The sequence below is a fragment of the Macrobrachium nipponense genome, chromosome 5, assembly GCF_015104395.2.
Source record: "Macrobrachium nipponense isolate FS-2020 chromosome 5, ASM1510439v2, whole genome shotgun sequence".
Taxonomy (NCBI): domain Eukaryota; kingdom Metazoa; phylum Arthropoda; class Malacostraca; order Decapoda; family Palaemonidae; genus Macrobrachium; species Macrobrachium nipponense.
Genome location: NC_061107.1, coordinates 10273810 through 10292361, shown reverse-complemented (window position 1 = coordinate 10292361; position 18552 = coordinate 10273810). Strand labels below are relative to the sequence as shown.

At 45.3% G+C, this 18552-nt stretch overlaps 1 pseudogene; it reads right to left on the bottom strand.

Moving 5' to 3' along the window:
- Positions 1-2435: 2435 nt before the first annotated feature.
- Positions 2436-18552, bottom strand: part of LOC135215199 (E3 ubiquitin-protein ligase parkin-like) — a 74603-nt pseudogene continuing 58486 nt past the window's right edge.

The window sequence follows — 18552 nt, the reverse complement described above, 5'->3', positions numbered from 1 at the left end:
AATGTCCTTAAAAGATGAGCTAATTAGAAGCACTGAATAATATCAAAATCTTTGAAGCCAATTCTCTCAGAATGGAGGAAAAATGGCTTATGCCTGTTCATCAAACTAGGGATGGTATGAGTCATGGAATTCAAATTTTCATGGATCTAAACTTCATTTTTAGGCCAGTTTAGCAACCTTCTAAAAGCTCAATGTTTTTTCAGAGCATCAATATTCATATTCTGTGGAGAATGCCACATTGTCACACTACCCTGACATTAGGTCTGTCATCCCTTACCCCGTTGGAATAACAGCAAAATTTGGTAAACCATATGCATGGATTTAGCAGAAGTTTAACAGTCCACATAAAAGGTATTATCACAATCCGGAAAAATTATCTGATTATCTTATTTAGGAATACTATATATAGTAAATTAAGTAGCTGAAAGAAAGATTTTCCTATATGATTTAAAGTGTCAGAAAAAGCTGGGCTTGAAAGAAGTTGAAGAATTTCCTTTCCTTTTCTAATAAATTTGCAAACATCTGGACAAACAAAAGCTTACAAATAACTTAATCATAAGTATCTTAATTTTTCATTATACATATTGCACATGCCACCATTTACCTAACATATTTCATCGTATCAATGGCATGTTCTCTTTACAAAACCGGGCCACTTTACAGAATATTCAACATCACCGCCGTGTTCCTATAATCTAGTGAAACACTGATCAATATATAACGAAAAAAATATTGGCACTAATTTATGGAGAAATAAATCTATAAATCCCTTTAAATAAAAAAATCTACTGTCTGAAAATTATAAACACATTCAGGAAAACAAAATAAATAGATGACACTCTCCATTTTTCAATGTCCATTTTTGATGCTGATAAAAATTAATAAATCTATCAGATGTTCACATCTAATAGATATGAAACCAACAAATGCCCTTTTACAATGTTGATTTCCTCCTATTTTTAGATATGCTTATGCTATAAACAATTCGAATCCAAAGGGGGTCAGATTCAACGTTTACAAGAGTACGTATACCTATCCAGTGCATGGAAAACAAGATAAAGGTTCTGAGTTTGCTGCATACCAAAAAATAAGATTAATATTGTGCAGTCAATAATTAAAAAACCTCAAACAAAAACATAATTCCTTGAATCCACAATCTCAAAGCAAAACATTTTAGAATAATTTTCGAATCATGAATAAAACTTTGCTCTCCAAATTACTGTTTCTACTTGCAGCAGACAAAAGCATAGCATTCAATTTACTGTATTTTCTCTAATAGTGGTTAATTAGTAAAATTTATAAAGTCAGCACACTGGGAGGGAGAAAACACTATAAAGCAAGCTACTGTAGATGAAAAAAATTTCTCATAAATAGCAATTTTTTCATTATACAGGACAATTTACTAAAAGCATATTGCAAGTTCCATGGGGATTCCTTTTCAAGCATACCGGACTACAGCTTTGGTCAACTATTTCTTCATCACCTATTTCTTCACTGTCAGAGACACTGGACAGGCATAAGTTTTATATATCAAACAAGCAAAAGAATACACATTCACCCAATGAACATACAGGAACATTTACAGAGCCAGGGCACTTGCCATTATAGTCAACAAAGGCAGCAAAGCCTCTGCTGATGGTACAGTGGATCATGCCCCATGACGAGTGAATGAAAAATACTATTGACTTATTGTACAGTATCCTGTCATCAGTGAGCAATGCCTCAGATAAACATGGATTACTATTTTAAAGGAACATGATTTAATATCATGGTCTGAGTATAAAACAGCATAGCACACCCTCATATCAGTGGACTTGCCCAGAGGTTTTCAAACCATCAAAAGTAGGTAGAGATGAAAATATACTTATTCCTGGAAATTTGACATATCACTGCTGTGGATAGGCAAGAGCTGATTACTGTGTTAGCCAGGGACATTCTCGTTACCCTTTAACATTAAGTTATGCTGTACGTACAATTAATTTTACTCAGCACACAGTAAATATAGAATAAAAGGTTGTTTTATGCATAAATTAGGGCCTCAAGTTCCACAAAAAATTAAAATGTGAGCTCTAAGCTTCCAGGAAGAATGCACAAGATAAAGCTTCAGCCTACTGTAGAAATAGAGGAGCATACAGTACATAATTCATTCATTATGACAGCATATGCATATGATGATTGGCATTTATAGATAACGCTCAAGACTAAGAGGAATAAGAAAGGATCACATGAAAAACAAATTGCTTAGTAGAAGTTCATTTCCCTCACATACACCAGTACAAAGCAGCCACTATTATCTTAATTTACACATCCTCTGCTAAATGCAGTATCATTCACTTCCACTTGCTTCCAGCTGCTTGGAAGTCAACACCACTATCAAGTAAAATCTAGTAGTTGCCTCCATTACTATTAGTGTCATCGGAGACAGTGCAGCAGCCTTCGCTTCAACATTCATATATCTTTTAAGAACTTCTTACAGAGACAAGAAAAAGCAAAGAAGTGAAAATGAAATTAGAAGGGCATAGAAGCTGAACAGAAGCTGATCGATCAGTCCTCTACTGCCTAGATTGTTTGAATGTTATAAAGTTTAGAAAAAAGAAAGGAAGACATTTATACCTGGAGGTTGCAAAAGTCAGGAAAGCAGAAGTAAACCTTATACCCTACTTTCAGTACCATTGTCTAAAACTACTAAATCAATGTCTAGAGAGTTCAGAACAGAGAAGGGCAGACATCTCTGACATCTGTACCTAGAGGCTGAAGTCTAGAGAAGAGTACACACTTTACCCTATTGTTGATTTCATATATAGGTCAATGAACAAACAATTCCACATAAGCAGGCTCCAAGCACATTTCCAAAGGCAAATAAGAAAACCAAAGACATTGGATGCTTCTGCAAATTAACCACACTAATAGAGCATATAGCATTCTGGAATCAATCCGATCTGCTAAGATTTACAAAAATACATTTGTGAGGCCACTATCTGTAATCTTCATGAACTTATTAACATTTGCATGACCAGCACTTATTGACTAGGTTAGTTTCCTGATAAACTTCAGTACCTTACATACATTATGATGCATTCATATTTTCTGAGTAAGGTTGTCAAAGCTGATTATCCAAACCAGTGAGCTGCCATGCATTCCCTAGTCCACTCAGTTTGGCACACCCAACACCAATGGAAAGCACACGAGGCACGTGTACACACCATATGCATACATCCGCCATCTCGTTCCGTTGGAGTCCTACATTTGGGGCACGGTTTGGTGTACACGGATTGCTAAAGATGATGCTTCATCCCACCTTGAGCTTGCAGCTCTTGATGGATCTACATTAAATCCACTGCTATTTCCTACACCCATTGGGATCATTTCCATCCTTCAGGGTTGTTACAATTCCCCACCTATGTGATATCCTTTGTAAACAGCAATCGACAAAATACATCCACCTATCCACTGAGACATGCACTCTACGGCAATCTTGGTCGGGTATGATCCCTTGTCCACATCCAGGATAAGGACATAACACACCACCAGCGGCAAGAACTGCTTCCTCTGCACCAAACCTCTGATATCTTTCATAATGATTATCACCCATTAACTTGAAATGATGAACTTCACGAACAAGGGAGTCAGGACAGCCAATAGGACATGATAATTGTATACCCTATTACAAGGTCATGCAGAAACTGACGTTCATTCAGTCTCGATACTGAAAATGTTACAAAACAATCAAGGACATAAACATGAGATTCAGCACACTCAAAGACCACAACTGGAGATGAAACATATCAGTACATGCTAAGCATGAAACAGCTGGAAAGATTAGCACGTACTAAATACAAGGCAACAGCTGTATCATCTTCTCCAGCAGTCTCGTGGTCTCTACACTTGAAGAAAAACTCAGCCTTTGAACCATTGCATCCTAACGTTTCACATGTAGCAGTAATCTGAAAAAAAAAGTTGTATTTCACTGATGTCACAATACAATGACATCAACCTTATCTTGCACGAAGTACATATTAAAGTTTTTACTTAATATAAATCTTCATAAGAGCCAAACATCATACTACACAATACAGTCATTTTCTTCATTTGAAAGAATGAAATAAACAGTACATACAGAATGTCTTGCAAATGTGACAAAATGTAATTCTCTTTTTTAAACAAAATTAATTTCTCATACAACCCATTTAGCAACAAGTATAGTACAGTATTTCATGCAAGTGAAATTTGTCTTATATCTTTCAGTAGCTCTTGACATAAAGAAAGTGGTAGTCAGCTGATAGAACTGCACAGACATAAACAGATCCCCAGGTCTTAGACAACTGTGAGTCATTATTCATGCCATCTTATCTATTAAGAGTGAAAAATGGAGGGTCTGAGAGGTAAGAAGTTGCATTATAAGAAAAGGATTTTCTTGATAAAAATGACAATTTTGTCCAAAATTGCATTTTTCCTAACTATACAAACCTGAGGTCCTTTTACAATAGGAAGGTACTAGCGGCAGCTGGATAGGTCGTAAGCTTTCGAACAAGGGGTTCGGTAGTTAACTGCTTGTCCGACAGGCGCGTTGCGCCGCGACTGGGAGGTAAACAAACACTTTTGCTTTTGGCCCAAGCAAAAACTGCAGAGTGAGGGGTGGCATGAGGTGGGACTATGTGTAAAAGGACCTCAGGTTTGTATAGTTAGGAAAAATGCAATTTTGGACAAATTGTCATTTGTTCCGACACGGCATACAAACCTTCGGTCCTTTTACAATAGGAAAGACTCACTTTGGTGGGAGGAATCTGAATCTTTTGTGAACAGACTGGTGTTCGCCCAACCTTGGAAGTCTCCCTGGTCGTAAGAGTGAGGGAGGGATCCAAGCCTCTGTCCGATTGATCAGGGTGTGCACCGCAGGATCAATGGTCAGACCTCTGGACCGAGTACTAAGAGAGAGGCAAGCGTATCTCTTCGTACCAGCAATGTAAGAACTTGTTCCTGTACAGGAACAAATATAAAGTCATGGGTTTGTCTCTTGTAGGCATCCACTTCCCCCCCCTTGTAGGAGGAAGTGGTGGATATTCTGCTCCTATCCCTAGTGAAAGGGATAGCTCACCTGCATCTCGTCCTCATCCAGCGTAGTGACGACCGTGGCCCTCTGCCCACAGGTAGAGGAGGAGGAAAAGACGGGAAGAGGGAGCCAGTACTCACTCACTCACACATCCATCCACACAGTCCACCATGGGACTCGATGCTGTTTCAGCCTGCGAGGGTCTGGTTAGTTACACAACTTGTTGAGCAGCCACCACGGGTCCCAAGGAAAAGGTATCCAAGGACCTGTGGGCAATATCCGAAGGTAGAAGGAGGTGAAGGTAGTCTGGTTAGACCGACACCTGCCTTCAGGACCTGCGCCACGGAGAAGTTCTTACGAAACGCCAACGACGGGGCCAATACTTCTGACTTCGTGAGCTCTCGGACGGGACGTACGGATGTCGTCACTACCATCAGCCTCATACGCCCTCCTGATGACCTCACGCAGCCAGAATGAAAGAGTGTTCTTGGATACTTCTTTCTTGGTTACCCCGTGCTAACGAAGAGGCGTCGACACTCAGGCCTGAGGTGTCGAGTTTTCTTCAGATAGCGCCGTAGCGCCCTCACAGGACAAGCAGCATCTCATCCGCATCATTATCGGTGAAGTCCATTAGGGAAGGGAAATCGTGAAAGACTCGAACCTGTCGTCAGGGACCGACGGTTTTCTGAGTCTTCGCAACGAAGTTCGGGACAAAAATCGAGCGTCACAGATCCCCATCCCCTGGAGTGTCGTACATCATAGGAAAGACCATGAAGTTCCCCTACTCTCTTTGCCGATGCCAGGGCCAGCAAGAAGAGGGTCTTGAGGGTCAGATCCCTGTCTGACGACTCTCGGAGTGGCTCGAAGGGTGTTCGAGTCAAACTCCTAAGAACGAGTCACATCCCACGCAGGGGGCCTGAGTTCCCTGGGTGGGCAAGACCTTTCGAAGCTCCTCATAACAAGGAGATCTTGAACGAGTTCGAGATGTCCAATCCCCTCAGTTTCAGGACGAGAGCCAGGGCGGCTCTGTATCCTTTGACTGTGGGGACTGAGAGGAGCTTCTCTCGGCGAAGAAACACGAGGAAATCCGCTACCTGCTGAACGAGTGGGCTCTGAGAGGAGATAGACCCCGTCTACGACACCAACCACAGAAGACGGCCCACTTCCCCTGGTACACAGCTGCAGAGGACTGACGGACGTTTCCAGCCATCTCTGTTTGCTGCTTGCTACGAGAAAAGCCTCTCGTTCGCAAGAGATGGTGGATAACAGCCAGCCGTGAAGTCGTAGGGACTGGACTGCTTGGTGTACCGCTCGACGTGTGGCTGGGCGAGAAGGTTGTGCCAAGGGGGAATCTCTCTCGGTTCTCCTGCGAAGAAGAGCCAGCAGGTGGCCCGGATACCAAATGGCCTGTGGCCATTTGGGAGCCACCAGGATCATCCTGAGATTCGGGGTGACCAGTGCTCGACTGATCACCTTGCGAATCAGGCTGAACGGGGGAAAGGCATAGGCGAAGAGGTTGTCCCACGGGTGTTGAAGAGCGTCCTCTGCAGCTGCCATGGGTCCGGCACGGCTGAGAAGAAAACCTGAAGCTTTCTGTTGTGCCGGGTGGCGAACAGATCCACGACTGGTCGCCCCCACAGGTCGAAGAGCCTTTCCGCCACGTCCTGGTGTAGAGACCACTCGGCCTCCTATCACCTGATCCCGACGGCTGAGCGTGTCTGCTACTACATTTCCTCTTCCCTGGAATGTAGCGTGCCGACAGCTCTATTGAGTGTGCCTCGGCCCACTCGTGCACCTGCCGAGTCAACTGGTACAACGGGAGAGACACTAGGCCCCCCTGTTTGTTGACGTAGGCCACTACCGTGGTGTTGTCGCACATCAATACCACTGAGTGTCCCATCAAGCGGTCCTGGAACTCTTGGAGAGCGAGAAACGCTGCCTTGAGTTCCAGTACATTGATGTGAAGGTGCTTGTCGTTCTCGTCCCACACTCCTGAAGTCAGCAACTCCTCCAGGTGTGCGCCCCATCCCTCGGTCGATGCGTCTGAGAACAGCTGCATGTCCGGGGGGGGAGTGCGCAGAGGCACTCCTCTTAAGAGGTTTCCTGTCGTCCAGCTCCACCAGGCTAGGTCCTGCCTCACCTCCGGTGTCAGTGACACTGGAAAGCTTGGGGGATCCGTCGCCTGTGACCAACTCTCCTTTAGTCTCCACTGAAGAGACCGCAGGTGAAGACGCCCGTGAGGGACTAACTTCTCGAGTGACGATAGGTGTCCGATCACGACTTGCCATCGCTGAGCTACCTGTTCCTGCCGAGACAGGAACTGGTTTGGCTGCCGCCCTGACCCTGAATCTGCTGATCCGCGAGTCTGCGGGGAAGACTCGCCCTGCTACCGTGTCGATCAGCATACCCAGGTACTTCATCCTCTGCTTGGGCTCGAGATCGGACTTCTCGAAGTTCACAACGATCCCCAGATCGCGACAGAACTCGAGTAGTCGATCCCTGTCCTGTAGCAACTGCGAGCGGGAGCTCGCCAGGACTAACCAATCGTCGAGATACCTCATCAGACGTATCCCGTCGCGATGGGCCCAAAGCAGACACCAGAGTGAACACTCGCGTGAACACCTGTGGGGCGGTTGAGAGACGAAACAAAGTGCCCTGAACTGGTACACCGTCCCGTCGAGGATGAAGCGGAGGTACTTTCTGGAGGACTGATGGAATGGGTATTTGGAAATACGATCCTTCAAGTCCACTGAAAGCATGAAATCGTTCTCCCTGATGGAGTCGAGCACGGAACGTGCCGTCTCCATCGTGAACCGGGTCTGGCGAACGAACCGATTCAGGGGAGAGAGATCTATCACCGGGCGCCAGCCTCCCGTAGACTTTTCCGCCAGGGAAGAGTCGAACTGTAAAAAGCCCGGTGACTGATCCGTGACGATTTTTTCTACAGCTCTCTTGCTCAGCATGGTCTTGATCTCCTGTCTCAATGCTACGTCCTTCGATGACCCTGGAACGTACGACTGCTGTTGGACCGGGTTGGAGGTGAAGGGTGGCCGAGATTCGAAGGGTAATAGATATCCCTCCCGAAGGACATCTACAATCCAGGTCTCGGCGCCGTAGCGCTGCCAAGTTGCCCAATGGCTGGCCAGGCACCCCCCCACTTCCGGCAGCAGGTGAGGGGGAACGCCGTCCCTAGCGTTTCCCCCCTTTCTTCGACTTCTTCCCAGAGCCTCCTCAGGAGAAGGAGGGCTGGGAGGAGGGCTGGTTTACGGCTCCCCTTTGCAGAAGTCGAAGAAGACAGTCTTTTCCACGGGGCGGTTCGACGCGATTACCGTCTCTTAGCCACCGTGGAAGCGCTAGCCTAGCTCTTTGGCTTGGCCGCAGTTCGAGGCTGCCCAGAAGGCCTTCGAAACTGCCTGGTAACCAGAACGGTCACTGTCGTCAGTGCGCCGTCTGTCCACCGCAGCGTCCACCATCTCTCCTGGGAAGAGAGACGTGGAACTCCGTAAAGGTCCGTTGCGGAGTCCCAATGCCGCTTCACGCCCAGCCGCCCTGGAAACTCGAGTAAGGACAGCGTCCCTACGTCGGAGAACCAGGTTGGCCCACAGGTTTACCGTCTGGTGGGCAAGGAAGGAGATGGCTCTTCCCCCAGACTGGCAAAGTCTCCTAAAGGCCGAGTCATCTTCGGGAGAAATTCCCCCGGAGTTTGGCTGCGACCTTAGATACTGTGAGGGACCACAGATCTATCCAGAAGACGGCCTGGAAAGCTGCCATGGCAGTGGATTCCAGGCCGAGTGCCTCTTGCTGCGAGAACCATAGGTTCTCGGACAGGAGCTGCTGCAGAGACACACCCGGCGTTAGCCTGGCTAACTCCGGGTTCACCTGTTTGGGCGGCATCGGGTCCTCAGATGGCACGTAAAAACGCCGCTGGTGCAGCAGCAGGAGGTGGAAGCAGCTTGCTCGACCTGCAGACTTGAGAGAACCGTCTTGCCCGGAGACAAGAGATTCTACCTGGTCCAGCACTGAGTCGGCAAGCTCAGAACGCGGCAAACCCACCGTCGGTCTGGGTTCCCTCTTCGGGCCCCAGAACGACTCGAGCCGGGACGTGGGCTCGGATGGTGGGAGCGGCGATCCTTCCCCGAGGTCGTTGTGCTGACGAATCAGCGCAATTACCTCGGCAAAGTTCCTCTGAATCTCAGGAGTGACTGCATCCTGTGGATAGGACCATCCAGTCCCTCGAACAGGAGCAGCTCCCGAGACCCTCCCCCCGTCGAGGGGGGGCCGGGAACAGCGACAGACCCCTCTCGGTCTCCTCCAGCCACTTGTGCATACGACCGTGGCCGGTCCGAGAACCGTGCCTGGTACGTAGGACGTCGTGGTGGGATCCTGAGGGCACACCCCTCACGATCACTTCTCAATACCTCGCTCCTCCCGGTGTAACCCGAGGAGGTTGAAGGTATGGGAGAGGCAGACCTAACGCTCCCTCCTCGCTCGCTGGCAGAACCAGTGGCTTGGAGGACTGCAGGCGATCGTCAACACGCGGTGGCAATCGAGCTGCAGGCCTGGTCGAGCCGTCTCGCTGTGGAGAAGGCTGGACTGAGGACAGCGGCCCCGGGTCTCGTGTGTCAGAAGAGCTGGTGCTGGTCGCCGTACCCGATCGCTCTCTGTGAGATGACGGTCAGGCGACCGGCGAGCTCCACTGTCACGGTGAGACCGGTGCGTATCCTCACGGCGCGTCACGTCGCTGGTACCAGCCGTGGCTGGTGCCGGCGAACGGGGGGACCTCTTCCCAGCCTCAGCCCGTGGCCGGTCGTGGACCGTCACGTCAGCCCGGGTAGCCGCTGATCGCCGCGAGAGCGAGAGCTGGTCTGGTGAGAGTCGCGTGAGCGGCTGTCACCAGTCTTCCCGCTCCGTGCCGTGAACCTGACGCTGAGCTGGCTCAGAGGTCTGGTTCCTAGCTGCACGGTCGCTGGTAGGCGACCGTACACTGGTACCGTTCTCTCGCGAACGAGAGACCGAGACGGATCCTGCTGCCGTGGTCGAGCCACTAACAGCAGGCGAGGAAGTGCCGGTGTTAGCCGGCACTCCTCTGGTCCCCGTAGTCTTCTTCCTTGCGGAAGAAGAGATGGGTTCCTGCCCCACGAAGGAGCAGGGTGACCAGCGGAAGAACCCCCCGTCTCACCGGAGCGAGACGGGCCCTTAGAAGCTCCCGAAGGAGACTTCTTGGTGGGGGAGGAGGCGACCTTCTTCTTCTTAGGCGGCTGGAGCCTTAGAAGATGAAGGGGAAGATGGCGGCAGACGACGCCGACGACGACGAAGAAGACAATGAAGACGACGACGACACCTTCCTCCTCTTCTTCTTCTTCTTCGTCAGCTTCCTCAGGACCGATGTCAGATCTGTCATCCAGGGCGGAGCCGGGCTGCTGTTGCCGAAGCAACAGGGCCCGGACGCACCTGTCCGAACCAGATCGCATCGGGAGCAGCGGCGCCACGAACAGGAACAACGTCAGCAGGTGCAGGCATCACAGGAACAGCAGTGGAGACGGCAGGAACAGATACAGGAACGGCAGCAGTGGTCAGCAACATCACGTCCGTAAACAGCGGCTGGGCAGGTACGGCAGGTACGGCAGGCTGTACAGGCAGACCAGGTGGACGGACCAGCGGCACAGACTCCTAGGTACTGGTGGGAGGTCCAGGGGCGAGCTCTTCGGGCACACGAAGTCCGGTCGAGGCAGCACGGCAAACCCAGGCGGGCGGCATCACACTCCCCCGGGTGTACGGCGACTGGCCCCTGCACCGATGTAGTTGGTGTAACAGAGACCGCGTGCGGGGGTTGTACCACCAGGTGAGGAGGTGAAGCATAGCCAGGAGTTGACAGGGTCGTGGTAGTGGTCTTCACCGTAGCATGCGTGACCGCCACAGAGCCAGCGAGATGGTAGAGCAGCCCCTGGACACTCGGCACGCCCTGCAGGAACCCAACGATGCCCACACCTGTCCAAGGTCGTCCTTCGCGGCAACAGCAACCTGGGAAGAAGCAAAGGTCGGGTGATTAGCAAGGATCCTACCTACCCGTGTGCGATGTAGACGAACGGATAGAGGACCCAGAGTACAACTCAACGTCGGGGTATCTCGCGCCCTCCATCCACACTCGACAGATCGGGGTGAGGAGAAGGAAGGACCTAGAAACCCCCCCCCCCCCCCCCCCCCCCCCCCCCCCCCCCCCCCGCCCCCCCCCCCCCCCCCGAAGGGGAAGGCGCCAAACGTGGGAGCTGAGCGGGCGGCAGGAAAGAAGACGAAGTGTCCGTAACCAAAGGAGTCGCGGGAGAGCTTTCCGACGACTCCTTTGCAGGCCTTCGCTTCTTCCTACCTTCGTACAAGCCCCACTGCGCCTCCGACCATGACATACAAACTTCACAGGGCTCGGCTCGGGTACATTCGCGGCCCCGACACCGAGCGCACAAAATATGGGGATCAATTTCTGGAAAGGAGCGGAACTTACCGCATTTACGCCCTTCGGTACCCGGGCACAATCTCCGAAGGGTAGCGGGGTGTGGAGACTCCATAATTGATCAGATAATTCACAATTGATGAAAGAAAGAGGAAATGATTGTACTTACAATGATTACTCAACACAAACACAACCATATACTCAAGGGAAAGCAAACGACGAGAAGCAGCAGAGAGCGTCGAACACACACGTCTACTCGCTGTGAGGCCGAAAGCAAAAGTGATTTGTTTACCTCCCAGTCGCGCGCGCGCGCCTGTCGGACAAGCAGTTAACTACCGAACCCCTTGTTCGAAAGCTTACGACCTATCCAGCTGCCGCTAGTACCTTCCTATTGTAAAAGGACCGAAGGTTTGTATGCCGTGTCGGAACAAATAATTTTTTTTTCGGAAACTTAAGAGTTGCCTCAAAATAAACCCATCGCTTATATTAGCCAAAACTGCACTTTAAGTGACATGGATCAAGCTACTAAAAATCCCAGCTTAGCTGAAAGAGACCTGTAAACTTTGACTGATCTTAAGCATCAAAATCTGTGATATTCAGAGATGTTATGGGAGTTTTGGACTTACACAGAAATAATAATTTACATGAATAATTCTAAAGAATTGTAGTACCTAAATAACATCATTATCACTGGCCATGTTTCAACTACATTGGGAAAATCAGAACATTACAAGTCCAAGGGCTTCAATGGGGACAGCAGCCCAGTACTGAGTAAAAAATACAGAGGTAATAAATACACTATACTGTAAAAAATAAATAACATGGAAAAACAAATAAAACAAAACAAACTATGAAATTACTCATATGACCCAAGTCATTAAAGAAGTATACGGTTATATAAGTTTGATCATCTGAAGTTCCGGTGATTCAGCAGCATAAATATCAACCTCTGTTGTGTCATTAATGTGAAGCAGGATTTTTTGGAAACACTGCTGCAGCTACATGTGAGTGGGATTGTCTACTAGGCAATAGTCAGTCAGTTGTTGTGGAGGTAGGGTGTTGTGCCCCGGGGCTCTGTGGTTGAGAGTTTGTGGCGAGGGACCTTTCCCTCTTTCCCTTTATTTTCCTCGTTGGTTGGTGAGTTGGATCTTAAAGGTCATCCATTACGCAGTCTGAGGGAGCGAGCTTGCAAAGTAAGTTGAACAGTCTGAGGGAGCTTGCAAGGTGAGTTTAACTACAAGCTATCTAGGCCTATTCCAAGAAAGTATGGTGTCTAAAATTACAACGGACAGGATTAAGCCATTCACTGGCGAAGGAGACGTTTGTATCATGGTTGAAGAAGGTAACTTTAGTGGCTAAGCTACAGAATATATCAGACTTAGCCAGTTTTATTCCATTGTATCTGTAGGGATTTGGAGATTAGTAATAAAGACCAAGAAAATGCAGTGGGAAAATTCAGGAAAAACTGAAAGTAGCATTTACTGATGATGCATTCTCTGCTTTTGGAAAACTGGTTCAGATGAGGTGGACAGGAGAACCAGTTGATGAGTATGCCAATGAGATTAGGAGGTTGGCCAGTTTAGCTAAGCTTGATAAGGGTGGTTTAGAAAATGTGGTGAAACTAACTTTTGTCAACGGTTTCTCAGATAATATTAGTGTTGCTTCACAGCAATGCCAAATGTAATGATGATGGCAATGAGTGAATTGCTCAAACATGCTAGGATTTTGTCATCGAAACAGCAGGTGGTGTTGCTTCAGTTAGTCAAGAAATTGAGCATAGACGTAGTGGTAGAGTGATGACAGTTGTTCAACAGTTGTTATTGAAGACCCAGACTTTCATGCAGGATTTGATGAACAGAAATGGACAGTCAGGTGGTTTTGGAAAAACAATGAACCTGTGACATTGACAAATAAAATAAGTTGTTATGAATGGTGACAGAAAGGTGAGAATGTGTCTATTGTGGATTTGAAGTCGGCCTACCTACAGTTGAGCGTTGACGAAAAATTGTGGCCATATCAACTAGTGAACTATAAGGGCCAGACATTTGCCTTACAAGATTCGGATTTGGGTTGAACTCGGCACCACGGATCATGTCTAAGATACTGAAGACTGTACTATTGAGTAAGGATGAAAAAATCAAAGAGAGCAACCAGTTCATATGCAGATGACATTCTTGTGAACAAATCAATAGCTTCTGCTGATGAGGTAATTAGACACTTAAATACATTTGGGTATTTAATGGAGGAGCTGCTTTAGGATTGCAACTGCTAAGAGTTGGAGGACAGCCGATGTTTGCGAGAGGTAATAAAGTGCTTGAAGTTACAGATATGCTTACAAGGAGGGAATTGTTTTCAGTTTGTGGTACATGAGTGGGCCATTATCCCATAGCTGGATGGTTAAGAGTTGCATGCAGCCACACTAAGAGAAGAGCCTCAGGAGCATGTTGGAGGATCCTGTCGGTGAGCAGTCCATGTTGATGATTAAAGAGGTAATTGAGAGTAAAGTTAGACGATCCTGTGAGAGGAAATTGGTGCTGTGTGCCAGGTGGTTAAGTATGGTGTTGTGTGGTGTGATGCCAGCAAAATTGCTAAAGGTATAGTTTTAGAGATGAATGGCAAGGTTGCTGAAGATGCTGCTTGGCATAGAAAAAAGGATGATTTCAACCACATCAATGTTGCCAAACTAGAAGCTGTTTTGAAAGGGGTAAATGTGACTATTAAATATGGTCTTGAGTCACTAGACCTGAGGACTGACTCTGCAACTGTGGGAGCATGGTTGAAATCTGTAATAAGTGCTGAGAAGCGTGTTCACACAAAGGGAGCTGCAGAGATGATGATCAAGAGACGTTTGGGAACATTGAAGGAATTGATTACAGAGTTTGGTTTGGAATATTGTGGTTCAGATAGTGCTTAAAGAGAAAAATAAAGCTGATATTCTGACGAGAGTCAAGAATAGTTGGTTGGCAAGCAATGAAATCGAGCATGCACATCTCTGTGCAGGTGCTGTAGTTGATCTAACAGAGTTGCATAATAAACACCATATGGGAGTTGACAGAACACTATATTTAGCCAAGAAGTTGGACCCTGAAGTTTCCAGAGAATGTGTGAAAAAGGTATAGTTCAGTGTTTTTGTGAGCGTTGTCAGTCTACTGATACTGCTCCTGTGGTGCACAAAGGAGGTGAATTAAGTGTTGAAAGAAACTGGCAGCCCCAAACTATTGATGTTACTCATTACAGACAGATACCCTATTAATCAGTGGTTGACTGTGGTCCAGGTCGTTTTGCAATATGGAGGAAGTTAAAGAGAGAAGATGATCATGAAATATTTGCAGAGTTGAATAATATCTTTTTGGAAAGAGAGCCAGTTGATGAACTATTACTGGATAATAGTACAGCATTTAGGTCACAGTGTTTAGGAGATATGTTGTCTCATTGGAACATTGTTAGGGCGTTTCGGGCTGCTTATCGAACGGGAGGAAATGGAATAGTTGCAAGGCACCATAGGACCATCAAGGTTATTGCAGAGAGGGGAGGAATTAGTTCTGCTGAAGCAGTATTCTGGTACAATCACGCACACCAAGGTCCGGACAGGATGCATCATCTGTTCCACAGCATGCAGTGTACAGATATGAGTGGAGATACCCTTCAGTAGTCCCCAAAGGAGCAGATACCAGCCAAGACACACCCCTTTCAATTAAGCTGGGAGAGGAGGTGTGGGTGAAGCCCCCAGACCCCCGTTGTACTACTCAATGGCGTAAAGGCATGGTTACCCGTGAACTCCTTGAACAACATTTCTGTGGATGGAATGCCGAGGCATGTGTTGGTTGTGCAACCAGTTGTAGTTCCAGCTTACCTATCTGATAGCTCAAGCAAAATGTCAAGTGATGATTCAGTCTCAGAAGAATCAGTGAAACCACAAGTGAGTGGTCAAAGTGAAACAGTGGAGAATCAGCGTCCACGGAAAAATAGAAGACCTCCTGTATGGATGGCTGATTATGTCTCTGATTAAGTTGTGTGTGTGTGTGTGTTTTGATCTTAAGATCATGTGGGCATGTTGTGTCATTAATGTGAAGTAGGATTTTTTGGAAACACTGCTGCAGTTACATGTGAGTGGGACTGTTGTTTTGGAGGTAGGGTGTTGTGCCCCGGGGGCTCTGGTTGAGAGTTTGTGGCGAGGGACCTTTCCCTCTTTCCCTTTATTTTCCTCGTTGGTTGGTGAGTTGGATTTTAAAGGTCATCCATTACGTAGTCTGAGGGAGCTTGCAAGGTGACTTTAACTACAAGCTCATTCCATAATTTGGAACAAAACTCATAGAAAACTGCCTATTTTAGTAGTTCAAACAAAAATATACCTAAAATTATCATACTAAAACTATTTAATATCAATTCAAACAAAAATACACCATTACCCCAAAACACCCTAAGTCATCTTAGATTAGTACCCTTTTACAATTGTTGCTCATGTATATATGCCCTCTAAAATGCTTATCATAATGATTTACTAATTTGTAAATATCAATATTAATGTAAACACAGCAAAATATCTATAAAATGTTTACAGTAATACAAATTAAACAAATCTTTAATACAAATTATTACGGTAATACAAATCAAACAAATCTTTAATACAAATTAAACAAATGTCTTACACAACATTGCCAACTAATCAAGTTGCCCTTGTATACATGAGCATAGCCGTTTTCTCTCATAGTATTGAAGCCGTCCTGTTTTCTTTATATGTATATTGGTAAAAACAGTTCAAATGATCACTGATTCACTTTTTTTCCTAGAGCATCACTGTTTATTCACTACTTAATGTATTTTTTCATATTATGTTTGTGACTACTACATACAGATTTTTATGATAAAAATAATTTACAGTGTATTTATAATGTAATGTATCTATTAAGCTCACTCCTGGTTGGGCACCAGACTGAGTATAACAGGTGTACTCTCTCTCTCTCTCTCTCTCTCTCTCTCTCTCTCTCTCTCTCTCTCTCTCTCTCTCTCTCTCCTCTTCTCTAAGGGTAATGTAAAATGTATTTGAAATTATATTACTGAAAAGCGTTTTTGGATGATAGAGTATACAATTGTACAATATTTAAAATATTCGCTAATTATTTTCATATTATTTCCTAGTAAAAGCAGACTGGAAGATAAAATTAAAATACTTAGCGAATATTTTACATATTGTACAATAGTATGCTCTGTCATCCAAAAACACTTTACAGTAATATTTCAAATACATCTTACATTACCCTTAGAGAGAGAGAGAGATAGAGAATCAAATCATACACCTGTTATGCTCAGTCTGTGGCCCATCCTGGAATGAGCTCAATAGATACACTGTAAATCATTATAAGTACACTGTAAATCCTTTTTATCATAAATATCAGTATATTTAGTCATGAACACAATATGAAAAAATAGAGTAACTAGTGAATAAATAGCATCACTCTAAGAAAAAAAGCAAATTAGTGAAAAAGCCTGAAAAAACAGGGTAGCACTGTATGTATATCCAGTCATTACCATGATCAAACAAACTATAGCACAGTATCCCCCCCACCCAAAGCATATTAACAATCCCCTTAGACCTTTCAAAGATGACTTTCTTTCCATTAACTGTTTTCACTGATAACAGCAATACATAAATTAATACATGAGAATTTGTCAGCCACCTGAACAGCATTCACATACTGAAAAGTTGCCAGCAAAAGAATGCTTCACAAAAGATCTTCCTTGTATCATGTCAAACAATGAAGTGAGAACTGAAGTAAGATGGATGGGATCCTCCCATGAATATAAAGGCCTTATCTGACATCAAGTGAGTTATTTATGAGTTAGGAACTGAATTCATACTTAGGTTTTTAGGCCTAAAATAATGAAAGCATCAGTAAATCAATAGATCTGTTCCTCAAATGAACATTTCTACATTTATTTACTTCATAAATATGTACTTACCTGGCGAGGGTTGAGAACATCCTGCCAGTTACAAGGATCACGATGCAAAGTTAGAGCACCCTGTTTGCATGTTGCACATCGCACTCTCAGCTTTCCAACTCTTACTGAGTTACATGGCTTCACGCAATAGACGTAAAAATGTGGACGCTCCCCAATGCCATCATTAGTCTGCAAAAAGTTAAAGAAGCTATGCACAATTAAATATGGCTAGATGCTAGATCAATGATAATTAGCTAGTAAAAATAGTGTGACTATAGTAATGGGCTAAGCAAGATAAGACGTATTAATTACTACATTGCAAATTTATACCTATCAGTACCTAGAAAAGTAAACACTCTAAAATGTTTATAACTACTGCTGTACACAACTACTCCTATTTCTTTGAATTATGTATACATAAAAAACATTCTGCCATTGTAAGAAAAATCAATCAGCTATACATGTCAAAACTACTGCAGTACACAACTACAGTAGTGCCTCAGGTTACGAAATTAATCCGTTCCGAAGTGGCCTTCGTAACCTGATTTTTTCATATTTAGAACTACGTTTTACATGTAAATTGCCTAATTCGTTCCAAGCCCTACAAAAGCACCACAGTAAATTTTATAATAAAGCTAAATTGACCAATAAACAATGAAATACAACAATTTGGACCATTCAATACCTAACATAACCATGACTGTACCTGTAAATAAAGTGCATTAGTGTACAGGGTACAAGAAATACTGTACGTACATGTACGTATGTATGTAGTAAAATGTGGAACCTTACCTTTCGAGGGATGCGATGTCCAAAAGTGGCGACAGAGGAGGAGGACAAATGGCAGAAAAAATTAACACTTAACTTTACGAAACACATGAAAAAATGGCAGAAAACACTAACACTAAACTTTACAAAACACATTAACAAATGGCAGAAAACATTAACACTTCTTGATTATCTCCAACTCCGTCTCCATAGAATGCATCCTCTTCTTTCCATGAACTTCAGCAACATTCTTGGGACCCATGGCTAATTAAGTAAGTACTAATTAAGTTCACACACAACACGATAAAGTAACTTAAAATACAACGAAAGCGAAATCACTAACACGAAT